At 40.6% G+C, this 13561-nt stretch overlaps 12 non-coding genes across 12 annotated transcripts; all 12 read left to right on the forward strand.

Moving 5' to 3' along the window:
* Nucleotides 1-1124: 1124 nt before the first annotated feature.
* Nucleotides 1125-1196, forward strand: trnaq-uug (transfer RNA glutamine (anticodon UUG)). The gene has a single exon. It is a non-coding gene; the product is annotated as a tRNA-Gln (tRNA).
* A 1837-nt stretch (nucleotides 1197-3033) lies between these two features.
* On the forward strand, nucleotides 3034-3105 carry trnap-cgg (transfer RNA proline (anticodon CGG)). Its single transcript has one exon. It is a non-coding gene; the product is annotated as a tRNA-Pro (tRNA).
* Nucleotides 3106-3390: 285 nt separating this feature from the next.
* On the forward strand, nucleotides 3391-3462 carry trnaq-uug (transfer RNA glutamine (anticodon UUG)). The gene has a single exon. It is a non-coding gene; the product is annotated as a tRNA-Gln (tRNA).
* Nucleotides 3463-5298: 1836 nt separating this feature from the next.
* Nucleotides 5299-5370, forward strand: trnap-cgg (transfer RNA proline (anticodon CGG)). The gene has a single exon. It is a non-coding gene; the product is annotated as a tRNA-Pro (tRNA).
* A 280-nt stretch (nucleotides 5371-5650) lies between these two features.
* On the forward strand, nucleotides 5651-5722 carry trnaq-uug (transfer RNA glutamine (anticodon UUG)). Its single transcript has one exon. It is a non-coding gene; the product is annotated as a tRNA-Gln (tRNA).
* A 1836-nt stretch (nucleotides 5723-7558) lies between these two features.
* Nucleotides 7559-7630, forward strand: trnap-cgg (transfer RNA proline (anticodon CGG)). Its single transcript has one exon. It is a non-coding gene; the product is annotated as a tRNA-Pro (tRNA).
* A 285-nt stretch (nucleotides 7631-7915) lies between these two features.
* trnaq-uug (transfer RNA glutamine (anticodon UUG)) lies at nucleotides 7916-7987 on the forward strand. Its single transcript has one exon. It is a non-coding gene; the product is annotated as a tRNA-Gln (tRNA).
* An 817-nt stretch (nucleotides 7988-8804) lies between these two features.
* trnap-ugg (transfer RNA proline (anticodon UGG)) lies at nucleotides 8805-8876 on the forward strand. The gene has a single exon. It is a non-coding gene; the product is annotated as a tRNA-Pro (tRNA).
* A 948-nt stretch (nucleotides 8877-9824) lies between these two features.
* Nucleotides 9825-9896, forward strand: trnap-cgg (transfer RNA proline (anticodon CGG)). Its single transcript has one exon. It is a non-coding gene; the product is annotated as a tRNA-Pro (tRNA).
* A 285-nt stretch (nucleotides 9897-10181) lies between these two features.
* trnaq-uug (transfer RNA glutamine (anticodon UUG)) lies at nucleotides 10182-10253 on the forward strand. The gene has a single exon. It is a non-coding gene; the product is annotated as a tRNA-Gln (tRNA).
* A 1836-nt stretch (nucleotides 10254-12089) lies between these two features.
* Nucleotides 12090-12161, forward strand: trnap-cgg (transfer RNA proline (anticodon CGG)). The gene has a single exon. It is a non-coding gene; the product is annotated as a tRNA-Pro (tRNA).
* Nucleotides 12162-12446: 285 nt separating this feature from the next.
* Nucleotides 12447-12518, forward strand: trnaq-uug (transfer RNA glutamine (anticodon UUG)). The gene has a single exon. It is a non-coding gene; the product is annotated as a tRNA-Gln (tRNA).
* Nucleotides 12519-13561: the final 1043 nt, after the last annotated feature.

Raw genomic sequence — 13561 nt, forward strand, 5'->3', positions numbered from 1 at the left:
GTATTGGAATATATCATCAGGGAAATACAACAGGAAAGGTCATTGCTGAAATGCAATAAGTATTATGTACTTTCCCACTTTGGACAATGTTGTATTCATTAATTGATTTTACAGCAGGTTGTGTGGTTTAACGATCAACATCAGGGGTTGGAACCCAGTGATCCAAATTCGAATCTCGCTGGAGCCTTGAAGAAGTTATATTCTTCCTAAAGAAACGGTACTCTGAGCATCCCGCGACGACATCGTCTCAGTGACTGATTTTGTAGAGTGTACAATATAATAACACTCTACAATGTTAAACTACTCAAACACTTCACAGGCATCCTACTGATCACTGTTCATTATGCTCCTTGAACACAGATTATTGACTGGCAGTGGTAGGAATTGAACCGATGCCCCCTAAGGGACCGGAGCCAATACCCAGTGCCTTAGCACGCTCAGCCAAATTTCCAGGAATATAGCACATAATTGATGGCCTTTTAAAATGACGCTTCAATGCAAAGAGTTGATTGCCCTTGCAAGGATTTGAATCAAAGCCTCCTTGAACTGGAGGCTAAGACAAGCACTTTGGACATCTCGGCAACACTATATCACAGGACATCTGTAACTATTTTTGCATTACAAAACAAGGCTTGAATGCAGTCCGAATGAACAATTAATGTTTTAAGTTGTTGGCAATATTTTTGAACTGTACAATTGTTCCTAAACGCTTGCGCTGCTTATCATTTGACCAATATTAAAATTGACATGAACTTTATTGTTTTCACGGCTCGTTGGTCTAGGGCTATGATTCTCGCTTCGGGTGCGAGAGGTCCCGGGTTCAAATCCAGGAAGAGCCCTCAGTTCCATTGTCGAAGATGTTGGAAGTCTTGCAGGATTGACACAAGCTATCTTGAAATGCTTCAGGATTCCCATTGAAGACTGTTAAACAAGGTGTTCCTGGAAGGCTAGGGAATACATACTTCTTTGGTATTAGTTGCCATCAACCCGCAAACCTGCTTTCATTGGAAATAAAATATATTGGAATATATCTTGAGGCAAATACAACAGGGCAGGTCGATGCTGAAATGCAATAAGGAGTATATATTTTTGACACTTTAGATAAATCAGTTTGTATAAATGTAGGTTCCATGGTGTAATTGTTAGCACTCTGGACTTTGAATCCAGTGATCCGAGTTCAAATCTCGGTGGAGCCTTGTAGTTCTAAAATACATCCCAAATCAATAGCATTTTCATTAGTCCTCTTCTCTCCGACAGTTATCCTAGAGGCTACCAGATATTTAAAAACTGCAATGTTACACTATTCAAACGCTTATCATGAGTCTTATTAAACACAACGTACATTCATACGCCTTAGAAGCTCATTAAGGTAAGTCACCCATTCAACTTTGACTACTTCTTATGATCGAGCATTGATTCTCATTTGCGTAAGTCAGTCCCAACTGGGTAAATGAGAATGAAAAATAAACAAACAAGACCTTGTGCAATTCTTCAAAGAATGTTGTCGTTTTCTGATGGGATTCTAATTATTTAAGCGAGACATTGTCAGTCCACAGTATTTCCTTTGGAGAAAAGAGTTTCAAAATAGTCCTTGGACACAGGTCGCTGACTGGCAGTGGTGAAATTTGAACCCACGCCTCCTAAGAGACTGGAGCCTAAATCCAGCACCTTGGACCCCTCGGCCACGCTACCACAAATAATGCCCTTTATTAATGAAATTTTAAAATGATGCTTCAGTTCAAAGGGGTTGACTGCACTTGCAAGGATTTGAAGCAACGCCTCCTTGAACTGGAGCCGATATCCAGCACCTTGGCCTACTCGACAACACTTTATCACAGGACATCTGCAACTATTTTTGCGTTTCAAAGTAAGACATTAATGCAGTCTGAATGGAGAATGAATACTTTAAGTTGGTGGCAATAAGTTGGAACTATACAATTGTTCTTAAACGCTTGTGCCCATGCAAATCATTTGACCAACTTCAGAAATCGAAATATCAATCAAGTAAATTGTGGCTTGTTGGTATAGGGGTATGATTCTCGCTTTGGGTGTGAGAGGTCACGGGTTCAATTCCCGGACGAGCCCACAAAGTTGTGCTCAAAGTTGTCCACAATATTGAAGGATTGACCTGACCGTTCTTGAATTGCTTCAGGTTTCCCATTGAAGTCCCTTAAACCAGGCAATATCCTTGGCAGGCTAGTCAATATTTGTGTCTTAAGTCTTAGTCACCATCAACCCACAGACCTGCTTTCAATGGAAATAAAATGTATTGGAATATATCATTAGGGAAATACAACAGGAAAGGTCATTGCTGAAATGCAATAAGTATTATGTACTTTCCCACTTTGGACAATGTTGTATTCATTAATTGATTTTACAGCAGGTTGTGTGGTTTAACGATCAACATCAGGGGTTGGAACCCAGTGATCCAAATTCGATTCTCGCTGGAGCCTTGAAGAAGTTATATTCTTCCTAAAGAAACGGTACTCTGAGCATCCCGCGACGACATCGTCTCAGTGACTGATTTTGTAGAGTGTACAATATAATAACACTCTACAATGTTAAACTACTCAAACACTTCACAGGCATCCTACTGATCACTGTTCATTATGCTCCTTGAACACAGATTATTGACTGGCAGTGGTAGGAATTGAACCGATGCCCCCTAAGGGACTGGAGCCAAAATCCAGTGCCTTAGCACGCTCAGCCAAACTTCCAGGAATATAGCACATAATTGATGGCCTTTTAAAATGACGCTTCAATGCAAAGAGTTGATTGCCCTTGCAAGGATTTGAATCAAAGCCTCCTTGAACTGGAGGCTAAGACCAGCACTTTGGACATCTCGGCAACACTATATCACAGGACATCTGTAACTATTTTTGCATTACAAAACAAGGCTTGAATGCAGTCCGAATGAACAATTAATGTTTTAAGTTGTTGGCAATAAGTTTGAACTGTACAATTGTTCCTAAACGCTTGCGCTGCTTATCATTTGACCAATATTAAAATTGACATGAACTTTATTGTTTTCACGGCTCGTTGGTCTAGGGGAATGATTCTCGCTTCGGGTGCGAGAGGTCCCGGGTTCAAATCCCGGAAGAGCCCTCAGTTCCGTTGTCGAAGATGTCCGAAGTCTTGCAGGATTGACACAAGCTATCTTGAAATGCTTCAGGATTCCCATTGAAGACTGTTAAACAAGGTGTTCCTGGAAGGCTAGGTAATACATACTTCTTTGGTATTAGTTGCCATCAACCCGCAAACCTGCTTTCATTGGAAATAAAATATATTGGAATATATCTTGAGGCAAATACAACAGGGCAGGTCGATGCTGAAATGGAATAAGGAGTATATATTTTTGACACTTTAGATAAATCAGTTTGTATAAATGTAGGTTCCATGGTGTAATTGTTAGCACTCTGGACTTTGAATCCAGTGATCCGAGTTCAAATCTCGGTGGAGCCTTGTAGTTCTAAAATACATCACAAATCAATAGCATTTTCATTAGTCCTCTTCTCTCCGACAGTTATCCTGGAGGCTACCAGATATTTAAAAACTGCAATGTTACACTATTCAAACGCTTATCATGAGTCTTATTAAACACAACGTACATTCATACGCCTTAGAAGCTCATTAAGGTAAGTCACCCATTCAACTTTGACTACTTCTTATGATCGAGCATTGATTCTCATTTGCGTAAGTCAGTGCCAACTGGGTAAATGAGAATGAAAAATAAACAAACAAGACCTTGTGCAATTCTTCAAAGAATGTTGTCGTTTTCTGATGGGATTCTAATTATTTAAGCGAGACATTGTCATTCCACAGTATTTCCTTTGGAGAAAAGAGTTTCAAAATAGTCCTTGGACACAGGTCGCTGACTGGCAGTGGTGAGATTTGAACACACGCCTCCTAAGAGACTGGAGCCTAAATCCAGCACCTTGGACCCCTCGGCCACGCTACCACAAATGATGTGCTATATTAATGAAATTTAAAAATGATGCTTCAGTTCAAAGGGGTTGACTGCACTTGCAAGGATTTGAAGCAACGCCTCCTTGAACTGGAGCCGATATCCAGCACCTTGGCCTACTCGACAACACTTTATCACAGGACATCTGCAACTATTTTTGCATTTCAAAGTATGACTTTAATGCAGTCTGAATGGAGAATGAATACTTTAAGTTGGTGGCAATAAGTTGGAATTATACAATTGTTCTTAAACGCTTGTGCCCATGCAAATCATTTGACCAACTTCAGAAATCGAAATATCAATCTATTAATTGTGGCTCGTTGGTCTAGGGGTATGATTCTCGCTTTGGGTGCGAGAGGTCACGGGTTCATTTCCCGGAAGAGCCCACAAAGTTGTGCTCAAAGTTGTCCACAATATTGAAGGATTGACCTGACCGTTCTTGAATTGCTTCAGGTTTCCCATTGAAGTCCCTTAAACCAGGCAATATCCTTGGCAGGCTAGTCAATATTTGTGTCTTAAGTCTTAGTCACCATCAACCCACAGACCTGCTTTCAATGGAATTAAAATGTATTGGAATATATCATTAGGGAAATACAACAGGAAAGGTCATTGCTGAAATGCAATAAGTATTATGTACTTTCCCACTTTGGAAAATGTTGTATTCATTAATTGATTTTACAGCAGGTTGTGTGGTTTAACGATCAACATCAGGGGTTGGAACCCAGTGATCCAAATTCGATTCTCGCTGGAGCCTTGAAGAAGTTATATTCTTCCTAAAGAAACGGTACTCTGAGCATCCCGCGACGACATCGTCTCAGTGACTGATTTTGTAGAGTGTACAATATAATAACACTCTACAATGTTAAACTACTCAAACACTTCACAGGCATCCTACTGATCACTGTTCATTATGCTCCTTGAACACAGATTATTGACTGGCAGTGGTAGGAATTGAACCGATGCCCCCTAAGGGACTGGAGCCAAAATCCAGTGCCTTAGCACACTCAGCCAAACTTCCAGGAATATAGCACATAATTGATGGCCTTTTAAAATGATGCTTCAATGCAAAGAGTTGATTGCCCTTGCAAGGATTTGAATCAAAGCCTCCTTGAACTGGAGGCTAAGACCAGCACTTTGGACATCTCGGCAACACTATATCACAGGACATCTGTAACTATTTTTGCATTACAAAACAAGGCTTGAATGCAGTCCGAATGAACAATTAATGTTTTAAGTTGTTGGCAATAAGTTTGAACTGTACAATTGTTCCTAAACGCTTGCGCTGCTTATCATTTGACCAATATTAAAATTGACATGAACTTTATTGTTTTCACGGCTCGTTGGTCTAGGGGTATGATTCTCGCTTCGGGTGCGAGAGGTCCCGGGTTCAAATCCCGGAAGAGCCCTCAGTTCCTTTGTCGAAGATGTCCGAAGTCTTGCAGGATTGACACAAGCTATCTTGAAATGCTTCAGGATTCCCATTGAAGACTGTTAAACAAGGTGTTCCTGGAAGGCTAGGGAATACATACTTCTTTGGTATTAGTTGCCATCAACCCGCAAACCTGATTGGAAATAAAATATATTGGAATATATCTTGAGGCAAATACAACAGGGCAGGTCGATGCTAAAATGCAATAAGGAGTATATATTTTTGACACTTTAGATAAATCAGTTTGTATAAATGTAGGTTCCATGGTGTAATTGTTAGCACTCTGGACTTTGAATCCAGTGATCCGAGTTCAAATCTCGGTGGAGCCTTGTAGTTCTAAAATACATCCCAAATCAATAGCATTTTCATTAGTCCTCTTCTCTCCGACAGTTATCCTAGAGGCTACCAGATATTTAAAAACTGCAATGTTACACTATTCAAACGCTTATCATGAGTCTTATTAAACACAACGTACATTCATACGCCTTAGAAGCTCATTAAGGTAAGTCACCCATTCAACTTTGACTACTTCTTATGATCGAGCATTGATTCTCATTTGCGTAAGTCAGTCCCAACTGGGTAAATGAGAATGAAAAATAAACAAACAAGACCTTGTGCAATTCTTCAAAGAATGTTGTCGTTTTCTGATGGGATTCTAATTATTTAAGCGAGACATTGTCAGTCCACAGTATTTCCTTTGGAGAAAAGAGTTTCAAAATTGTCCTTGGACACAGGTCGCTGACTGGCAGTGGTGAGATTTGAACCCACGCCTCCTATGAGACTGGAGCCTAAATCCAGCACCTTGGACCCCTCGGCCACGCTACCACAAATGATGTGCTATATTAATGAAATTTAAAAATGATGCTTCAGTTCAAAGGGGTTGACTGCACTTGCAAGGATTTGAAGCAACGCCTCCTTGAACTGGAGCCGATATCCAGCACCTTGGCCTACTCGACAACACTTTATCACAGGACATCTGCAACTATTTTTGCATTTCAAAGTATGACTTTAATGCAGTCTGAATGGAAAATGAATACTTTAAGTTGGTGGCAATAAGTTGGAATTATACAATTGTTCTTAAACGCTTGTGCCCATGCAAATCATTTGACCAACTTCAGAAATCGAAATATCAATCTATTAATTGTGGCTCGTTGGTCTAGGGGTATGATTCTCGCTTTGGGTGAGAGAGGTCACGGGTTCATTTCCCGGAAGAGCCCACAAAGTTGTGCTCAAAGTTGTCCACAATATTGAAGGATTGACCTGACCGTTCTTGAATTGCTTCAGGTTTCCCATTGAAGTCCCTTAAACCAGGCAATATCCTTGGCAGGCTAGTCAATATTTGTGTCTTAAGTCTTAGTCACCATCAACCCACAGACCTGCTTTCAATGGAAATAAAATGTATTGGAATATATCATTAGGGAAATACAACAGGAAAGGTCATTGCTGAAATGCAATAAGTATTATGTACTTTCCCACTTTGGACAATGCTGTATTCATTAATTGATTTTACAGCAGGTTGTGTGGTTTAACGATCAACATCAGGGGTTGGAACCCAGTGATCCAAATTCGATTCTCGCTGGAGCCTTGAAGAAGTTATATTCTTCCTAAAGAAACGGTACTCTGAGCATCCCGCGACGACATCGTCTCAGTGACTGATTTTGTAGAGTGTACAATATAATAACACTCTACAATGTTAAACTACTCAAACACTTCACAGGCATCCTACTGATCACTGTTCATTATGCTCCTTGAACACAGATTATTGACTGGCAGTGGTAGGAATTGAACCGATGCCCCCTAAGGGACTGGAGCCAAAATCCAGTGCCTTAGCACGCTCAGCCAAACTTCCAGGAATATAGCACATAATTGATGGCCTTTTAAAATGACGCTTCAATGCAAAGAGTTGATTGCCCTTGCAAGGATTTGAATCAAAGCCTCCTTGAACTGGAGGCTAAGACCAGCACTTTGGACATCTCGGCAACACTATATCACAGGACATCTGTAACTATTTTTGCATTACAAAACAAGGCTTGAATGCAGTCCGAATGAACAATTAATGTTTTAAGTTGTTGGCAATAAGTTTGAACTGTACAATTGTTCCTAAACGCTTGCGCTGCATATCATTTGACCAATATTAAAATTGACATGAACTTTATTGTTTTCACGGCTCGTTGGTCTAGGGGTATGATTCTCGCTTCGGGTGCGAGAGGTCCCGGGTTCAAATCCCGTACGAGCCCTCAGTTCCGTTGTCGAAGATGTCGGTAGTCTTGCAGGATTGACACAAGCTATCTTGAAATGCTTCAGGATTCCCATTGAAGACTGTTAAACAAGGTGTTCCTGGAAGGCTAGGGAATACATACTTCTTTGGTATTAGTTGCCATCAACCCGCAAACCTGCTTTCATTGGAAATAAAATATATTGGAATATATCTTGAGGCAAATACAACAGGGCAGGTCGATGCTGAAATGCAATAAGGAGAATATATTTTTGACACTTTTGATAAGTCAGTTTGTATAAATGTAGGTTCCATGGTGTAATGGTTAGCACTCTGGACTTTGAATCCAGTGATCCGAGTTCAAATCTCGGTGGAGCCTTGTAGTTCTAAAATACATCCCAAATCAATAGCATTTTCATTAGTCCTCTTCTCTCCGACAGTTATCCTAGAGGCTACCAGATATTTAAAAACTGCAATGTTACACTATTCAAACGCTTATCAGGAGTCTTATTAAACACAACGTACATTCATACGCCTTAGAAGCTCATTAAGGTAAGTCACCCATTCAACTTTGACTACTTCTTATGATCGAGCATTGATTCTCATTTGCGTAAGTCAGTCCCAACTGGGTAAATGAGAATGAAAAATAAACAAACAAGACCTTGTGCAATTCTTCAAAGAATGTTGTCGTTTTCTGATGGGATTCTAATTATTTAAGCGAGACATTGTCAGTCCACAGTATTTCCTTTGGAGAAAAGAGTTTCAAAATAGTCCTTGGACACAGGTCGCTGACTGGCAGTGGTGAAATTTGAACCCACGCCTCCTAAGAGACTGGAGCCTAAATCCAGCACCTTAGACCCCTCGGCCACGCTACAACAAATAATGCCCTTTATTAATGAAATTTTAAAATGATGCTTCAGTTCAAAGGGGTTGACTGCACTTGCAAGGATTTGAAGCAACGCCTCCTTGAACTGGAGCCGATATCCAGCACCTTGGCCTACTCGACAACACTTTATCACAGGACATCTGCAACTATTTTTGCGTTTCAAAGTAAGACATTAATGCAGTCTGAATGGAGAATGAATACTTTAAGTTGGTGGCAATAAGTTGGAATTATACAATTGTTCTTAAACGCTTGTGCCCATGCAAATCATTTGACCAACTTCAGAAATCGAAATATCAATCAAGTAAATTGTGGCTCGTTGGTCTAGGGGTATGATTCTCGCTTTGGGTGTGAGAGGTCACGGGTTCAATTCCCGGACGAGCCCACAAAGTTGTGCACAAAGTTGTCCACAATATTGAAGGATTGACCTGACCGTTCTTGAATTGCTTCAGGTTTCCCATTGAAGTCCCTTAAACCAGGCAATATCCTTGGCAGGCTAGTCAATATTTGTGTCTTAAGTCTTAGTCACCATCAACCCACAGACCTGCTTTCAATGGAAATAAAATGTATTGGAATATATCATTAGGGAAATACAACAGGAAAGGTCATTGCTGAAATTCAATAAGTATTATGTACTTTCCCACTTTGGACAATGTTGTATTCATTAATTGATTTTACAGCAGGTTGTGTGGTTTAACGATCAACATCAGGGGTTGGAACCCAGTGATCCAAATTCGATTCTCGCTGGAGCCTTGAAGAAGTTATATTCTTCCTAAAGAAACGGTACTCTGAGCATCCCGCGACGACATCGTCTCAGTGACTGATTTTGTAGAGTGTACAATATAATAACACTCTACAATGTTAAACTACTCAAACACTTCACAGGCATCCTACTGATCACTGTTCATTATGCTCCTTGAACACAGATTATTGACTGGCAGTGGTAGGAATTGAACCGATGCCCCCTAAGGGACTGGAGCCAAAATCCAGTGCCTTAGCACGCTCAGCCAAACTTCCAGGAATATAGCACATAATTGATGGCCTTTTAAAATGACGCTTCAATGCAAAGAGTTGATTGCCCTTGCAAGGATTTGAATCAAAGCCTCCTTGAACTGGAGGCTAAGACCAGCACTTTGGACATCTCGGCAACACTATATCACAGGACATCTGTAACTATTTTTGCATTACAAAACAAGGCTTGAATGCAGTCCGAATGAACAATTAATGTTTTAAGTTGTTGGCAATAAGTTTGAACTGTACAATTGTTCCTAAACGCTTGCGCTGCTTATCATTTGACCAATATTAAAATTGACATGAACTTTATTGTTTTCACGGCTCGTTGGTCTAGGGGTATGATTCTCGCTTCGGGTGCGAGAGGTCCCGGGTTCAGATCCCGGACGAGCCCTCAGTTCCGTTGTCGAAGATGTCGGAAGTCTTGCAGGATTGACACAAGCTATCTTGAAATGCTTCAGGATTCCCATTGAAGACTGTTAAACAAGGTGTTCCTGGAAGGCTAGGGAATACATACTTCTTTGGTATTAGTTGCCATCAACCCGCAAACCTGCTTTCATTGGAAATAAAATATATTGGAATATATCTTGAGGCAAATACAACAGGGCAGGTCGATGCTGAAATGCAATAAGGAGAATATATTTTTGACACTTTTGATAAGTCAGTTTGTATAAATGTAGGTTCCATGGTGTAATGGTTAGCACTCTGGACTTTGAATCCAGTGATCCGAGTTCAAATCTCGGTGGAGCCTTGTAGTTCTAAAATACATCCCAAATCAATTGCATTTTCATTAGTCCTCTTCTCTCCGACAGTTATCCTAGAGGCTACCAGATATTTAAAAACTGCAATGTTACACTATTCAAACGCTTATCAGGAGTCTTATTAAACACAACGTACATTCATACGCCTTAGAAGCTCATTAAGGTAAGTCACCCATTCAACTTTGACTACTTCTTATGATCGAGCATTGATTCTCATTTGCGTAAGTCAGTCCCAACTGGGTAAATGAGAATGAAAAATAAACAAACAAGACCTTGTGCAATTCTTCAAAGAATGTTGTCGTTTTCTGATGGGATTCTAATTATTTAAGCGAGACATTGTCAGTCCACAGTATTTCCTTTGGAGAAAAGAGTTTCAAAATTGTCCTTGGACACAGGTCGCTGACTGGCAGTGGTGAGATTTGAACCCACGCCTCCTATGAGACTGGAGCCTAAATCCAGCACCTTGGACCCCTCGGCCACGCTACCACAAATGATGTGCTTTATTAGTGAAATTTAAAAATGATGCTTCAGTTCAAAGGGGTTGACTGCACTTGCAAGGATTTGAAGCAACGCCTCCTTGAACTGGAGCCGATATCCAGCACCTTGGCCTACTCGACAACACTTTATCACAGGACATCTGCAACTATTTTTGCATTTCAAAGTATGACTTTAATGCAGTCTGAATGGAGAATGAATACTTTAAGTTGGTGGCAATAAGTTGGAATTATACAATTGTTCTTAAACGCTTGTGCCCATGCAAATCATTTGACCAACTTCAGAAATCGAAATATCAATCTATTAATGGTGGCTCGTTGGTCTAGGGGTATGATTCTCGCTTTGGGTGAGAGAGGTCACGGGTTCATTTCCCGGAAGAGCCCACAAAGTTGTGCTCAAAGTTGTCCACAATATTGAAGGATTGACCTGACCGTTCTTGAATTGCTTCAGGTTTCCCATTGAAGTCCCTTAAACCAGGCAATATCCTTGGCAGGCTAGTCAATATTTGTGTCTTAAGTCTTAGTCACCATCAACCCACAGACCTGCTTTCAATGGAAATAAAATGTATTGGAATATATCATTAGGGAAATACAACAGGAAAGGTCATTGCTGAAATGCAATAAGTATTATGTACTTTCCCACTTTGGACAATGTTGTATTCATTAATTGATTTTACAGCAGGTTGTGTGGTTTAACGATCAACATCAGGGGTTGGAACCCAGTGATCCAAATTCGATTCTCGCTGGAGCCTTGAAGAAGTTATATTCTTCCTAAAGAAACGGTACTCTGAGCATCCCGCGACGACATCGTCTCAGTGACTGATTTTGTAGAGTGTACAATATAATAACACTCTACAATGTTAAACTACTCAAACACTTCACAGGCATCCTACTGATCACTGTTCATTATGCTCCTTGAACACAGATTATTGACTGGCAGTGGTAGGAATTGAACCGATGCCCCCTAAGGGACTGGAGCCAAAATCCAGTGCCTTAGCACGCTCAGCCAAACTTCCAGGAATATAGCACATAATTGATGGCCTTTTAAAATGACGCTTCAATGCAAAGAGTTGATTGCCCTTGCAAGGATTTGAATCAAAGCCTCCTTGAACTGGAGGCTAAGACCAGCACTTTGGACATCTCGGCAACACTATATCACAGGACATCTGTAACTATTTTTGCATTACAAAACAAGGCTTGAATGCAGTCCGAATGAACATTTAATGTTTTAAGTTGTTGGCAATAAGTTTGAACTGTACAATTGTTCCTAAACGCTTGCGCTGCTTATCATTTGACCAATATTAAAATTGACATGAACTTTATTGTTTCCACGGCGCGTTGGTCTAGGGGTATGATTCTCGCTTCGGGTGCGAGAGGTCCCGGGTTCAAATCCCGGACGAGCCCTCAGTTCCGTTGTCGAAGATGTCGGAAGTCTTGCAGGATTGACACAAGCTATCTTGAAATGCTTCAGGATTCCCATTGAAGACTGTTAAACAAGGTGTTCCTGGAAGGCTAGGGAATACATACTACTTTGGTATTAGTTGCCATCAACCCGCAAACCTGCTTTCATTGGAAATAAAATATATTGGAATATATCTTGAGGCAAATACAACAGGGCAGGTCGATGCTGAAATGCAATAAGGAGAATATATTTTTGACACTTTTGATAAGTCAGTTTGTATAAATGTAGGTTCCATGGTGTAATGGTTAGCACTCTGGACTTTGAATCCAGTGATCCGAGTTCAAATCTCGGTGGAGCCTTGTAGTTCTAAAATACATCCCAAATCAATAGCTTTTTCATTAGTCCTCTTCTCTCCGACAGTTATCCTAGAGGCTACCAGATATTTAAAAACTCCAATGTTACACTATTCAAACGCTTATCATGAGTCTTATTAAACACAACGTACATTCATACGCCTTAGAAGCTCATTAAGGTAAGTCACCCATTCAACTTTGACTACTTCTTATGATCGAGCATTGATTCTCATTTGCGTAAGTCAGTCCCAACTGGGTAAATGAGAATGAAAAATAAACAAACAAGACCTTGTGCAATTCTTCAAAGAATGTTGTCGTTTTCTGATGGGATTCTAATTATTTAAGCGAGACATTGTCAGTCCACAGTATTTCCTTTGGAGAAAAGAGTTTCAAAATTGTCCTTGGACACAGGTCGCTGACTGGCAGTGGTGAGATTTGAACCCACGCCTCCTATGAGACGGGAGCCTAAATCCAGCACCTTGGACCCCTCGGCCACGCTACCACAAATGATGTGCTATATTAATGAAATTTAAAAATGATGCTTCAGTTCAAAGGGGTTGACTGCACTTGCAAGGATTTGAAGCAACGCCTCCTTGAACTGGAGCCGATATCCAGCACCTTGGCCTACTCGACAACACTTTATCACAGGACATCTGCAACTATTTTTGCATTTCAAAGTATGACTTTAATGCAGTCTGAATGGAGAATGAATACTTTAAGTTGGTGGCAATAAGTTGGAATTATACAATTGTTCTTAAACGCTTGTGCCCATGCAAATCATTTGACCAACTTCAGAAATCGAAATATCAATCTATTAACTGTGGCTCGTTGGTCTAGGGGTATGATTCTTGCTTTGGGTGAGAGAGGTCACGGGTTCATTTCCCGGAAGAGCCCACAAAGTTGTGCTCAAAGTTGTGCACAATATTGAAGGATTGACCTGACCGTTCTTGAATTGCTTCAGGTTTCCCATTGAAGTCCCTTAAACCAGGCAATATCCGTGGCAGGCTAGTCAATATTTGTGTCTTAAGTCTTAGTCACCATCAACCCAC

Source organism: Gadus macrocephalus, chromosome 22 (genome assembly GCF_031168955.1).
Source record: "Gadus macrocephalus chromosome 22, ASM3116895v1".
NCBI classification, from domain to species: domain Eukaryota; kingdom Metazoa; phylum Chordata; class Actinopteri; order Gadiformes; family Gadidae; genus Gadus; species Gadus macrocephalus.